Source organism: Helianthus annuus, chromosome 5, assembly GCF_002127325.2.
Source record: "Helianthus annuus cultivar XRQ/B chromosome 5, HanXRQr2.0-SUNRISE, whole genome shotgun sequence".
Taxonomy (NCBI): domain Eukaryota; kingdom Viridiplantae; phylum Streptophyta; class Magnoliopsida; order Asterales; family Asteraceae; genus Helianthus; species Helianthus annuus.
In genome coordinates, this window is record NC_035437.2 from 4,390,362 (window position 1) to 4,394,274 (window position 3,913).

Consider the following 3,913-nt stretch of genomic DNA (forward strand, 5'->3'; position numbering starts at 1 on the left):
TGTCAAGCCAGGTAAAGACATCACGATTTATAGTTTCGTTTAATCCTAACATCATGCTCATAAAATGTATGTTATTGTGGTCGTGAACGAAACATTCGCCATGCCATAACAATAACCACCAAACATCTTTCACCATCATGGTCGTAAAACCTCTTGTTAATCAAACATTGCCTACATAATGTAGTTTGCAATTTAAAACGATTGGTTGTACTAAAGACCACATAATAATATGCCTATCTCTAACCAATTTAAAGATCAGAGATCCTGTTAACTAAAATGTGTGTCAACAATGAAGCCCACGAACAAACACGTGGAGGTCGAGCCATCAAAACAAACAAATAAACCCATTTCACAAACAACACAGCCAGGTGTACAACAATAGATTGCACAGAAAACCAACAATTCACAAGGTACAACAACCTAATGCATACATAGGTTGATTATTGATATTATACAAAGTTACGCACGAAAGTTACAATGCAAAATGTACAACAACCTCATGCACACAAAGGTTTAATATTTATATAAACTAGAATTACCACCCGCCGCAATGCGGTGGGGATTCATTAGTTATATATCATATTAGATGAAAGTCAAATGCTTCCTACATGATCGTGAACCTGTTTGTAAAACATTAGAAAAGAAGTTGATCTCTGACTCGCGCATTGCCACAAACCTATCAAACGGGGGAAAATAGACGCGCTGCGGCAGGCCTGTCAAATGGGAAATAAATAGATGAAAAAAGTTGAACCTCACACACACGTTGTGACGTGTAACTCGGAAAATTTAGAATGAAATGTTAAACGGAAAATTTGCGAAAGACGAAAAGTATAAGGTACCAAAGTTGAAAGTTAAAAAGTGTTGGGGTTAAATTGCAAGTGATGAAAAGCTTTGGGTTAAAAGTAAAAAAATCAAAGGGGTTAAATTGTAAAAGATAGAAACTTTAGAATTATAAGTGAAAAATCAAACTAATCAAGGGGTTTAAGTAACCAAAGAATGAAACTTTGGACTTAACTTGCCAAACAATGAAACTTTAGGGTTAGAAAGGAAAAATACAATTTTTTTTTGAAAAACTCCCAAAACCAATAGTACAACTACTATATGCACATACATATTGCTTATTTATAGTTTATAATTATAATATCAACTCTCAACATTTGTATATACTGTAAGTGTAGGCTTAGACTCAAGGAGGCGTGGTTGCTTTTCGAAAGCCATCATAGCCACCTACCTAAAAATGGTCATCATCAAGGCCTAAACTTAGGTAAATTCATCCAAAAAGGCTAACTTCCCAAACACAATTAATAGCACCAAAGTTAGGAATACATTTTCTGATGCCATCTAAGCCGCCAATCTAACCGTACGTGATGAACATCTCACATGCAAATTTTACACCTAACACATGTATGCGATAAACATCTCAGGCAAACATGAATGCCATTGAGGCTCAGCCAACCATCACAACCTCATTATTTTCAAACTCACCAATGATAGCCAAAATAAGCAATCCAGATGTAAACATAGACAACAACAAAACCCATGCAATATGAGGCTTATGTTCATAATAATTATAGTTATGAAGGTCCTATTAGAGTGTTTTATACAACACATCATATACACGGCTCACGTATGGGTCATCGCCAATAATGAATCCAAATGTAAACATATGCAACAACAAAAACCCCACATGGCTCACCTACGGTTCGTCACCAATAATGAATCCATATGTAAGCATAAGTAACAACAACACCTAAGCAATCTAAGGTAAATAGACACAACAATGACATACTCAAACGCCCCATCATAAGCAACAAAAAAACCCAAGCAATCTGAGGTAAAAACAGACAACAATCACATATCCAAACGCCCCATAAAAGGATTTTTTTTTTCTAACATATCATATACATGGCTCACCAATGGCTCATCGCCTATTCATTTTGAAAACGAAATCAGATTCAACCAAAAGAAACATCAAAATAACCATCCCAAAAGCAAGGCTTTAAAGAAACCCCCAAAAAAACATATTCGTAGCCTAAAATGCGGATATATATACTAAAAATCGAGCAAAGATGACAGAGACAATAATCACCTGATAATGATTGGAAACAACGATCTAAGACAATGATCGGCGATAGAGAACAAACAACCCAGCGGCATGTTCTATAGAGAGAGAGAACATGATCTATAGAGAGAGAGAGACATGCTTTGATTTAAAAGAAACCTGATGCATTCGGTTTACTAAAACGTGTCGCAACAAGAAAGGCCACATATGTACACATGGAGGTCGGGCCAAGAGCCCAACCAAATAAAACCATTAAACAAACAACACAGCCTAGCATAAAAATATGTTGTGAAGAAAACCAATAATGCAAAGGGTAAAACTACCTAATGCATATCAATGTTGATAATTTATATTATATAAATCAGCAAAAAAGTATTTGCAAAAAAAAAAGAGACAAGAAAACATAGGAAAACAGAGTGGTGAAAAATTCAATCCATTGACCTAGTGGTTAACTATAAAGCACATAACCATTCCAACAGCTTCTTCTTTTTTGTTTCTAATATGTTTGCTTATATATTTATAAAAAAAAAGGTGTTAATGGTTATGGCACAAAAGTCTCATTAACCACTATTCATATTGATATATTATGTAGCTTTGTTTCCCTTATATGAGTTAGTTATATATTCATTAACCTTTGTTTTTTTACAGAAGGATTGAATATCATTAAGTAATCAAATTGTATTAGCCTATTAGGGATACATCAATACTATGATATATCTTGATACATAAGTGATAGTTGATAAAACTGGATCCTTGAGATCCCTCCTCTCTATTTCGAATATATATATAGGGTAAAATACAATCTCCTATTTTGAGGATAGATTACAATTGATTTTTTCTAAGGCTACAATATATTTACTATTACACCCCTGCAGTCGAAGCGGGAGGAGACTGGACGCTGAGACTGGACCGAAAGTCTTCAAACAAAAGTCGAGGGAGCCCTTTGGTAAAGATGTCCGCGATCTGGTATCTGGAAGAAACATGAAGAATGCGCAATTGCCCACGCTGAACTTGCTCACGCACAAAGTGGATGTCCAATTCAATATGCTTGGTGCGTTGATGTTGAACAGGATTACCGAAGAGATAAATGGCACTGACATTATCACAGTATACCAAGGTGGCACTAGTCAGCGGACCATGTAGTTCGAGGAGGAGATTCCGAAGCTAGCAGATTTCAGCAACTACATTAGCGATGCCGCGATATTCAGCCTCGGCACTGGAACGAGAGATAGTGGGCTGCCGCTTTGAGGACCAAGAAATTAGGTTATCACCAAAATAAACACATTAACCTCTAGTGGAACGCCGAGTGTCGGGGCAGCCTGCCCAGTCGGCATTTGTGTATGCGAGAAGACTGGGAGTAGAAACCAGCCCGAGAATTAAGCCAAAAGAAGGTGTCCCTTTAATGTAACGAATGATCCGCTTTAAGGCATTCCAGTGATCCATTTTCAGAGCATGCATGTGAATACATATCTGTTGAACTCATAAGAGATATCTGGTCTAGTAAATGTGAGGTATTGTAAAGCCCCAGCCAAACTCCGATATAAGGTCGGATCAGGAAAGTCGTCACCTGCAGTGGACCCAAGTTTTGATTTGGCGTCAACCGGGGTAGATACGGGGTTGCAAGATTGCATATCTGCTCGCTCGATGATATCCTGTGCGAATGCCTGCTGAGAGAGAAACATGGTATCTTTGGTGCGGGTGACGGAGATCCCGAGAAAGAAACTAAGAAGGCCAAGATCTTCCATGGCAAATTCAGTTGCAAGATGAGCCATGAGATTATGTCTGAGCTGATTAGAAGAAGTAACCAATAAGATGTCATCGACATATAGAAGAAGAAATGCCACATCCTTG

General features: G+C 37.4%; 1 long non-coding RNA gene across 1 annotated transcript; it reads right to left on the minus strand.

Moving 5' to 3' along the window:
• Positions 1-325: 325 nt before the first annotated feature.
• On the minus strand, positions 326-2,252 carry LOC110939746. Its single transcript, XR_002592437.2, has 2 exons — positions 2,090-2,252; positions 326-713 (listed from the first exon to the last, which is right to left on the minus strand). It is a non-coding gene; the product is annotated as an uncharacterized LOC110939746 (long non-coding RNA).
• Positions 2,253-3,913: the final 1,661 nt, after the last annotated feature.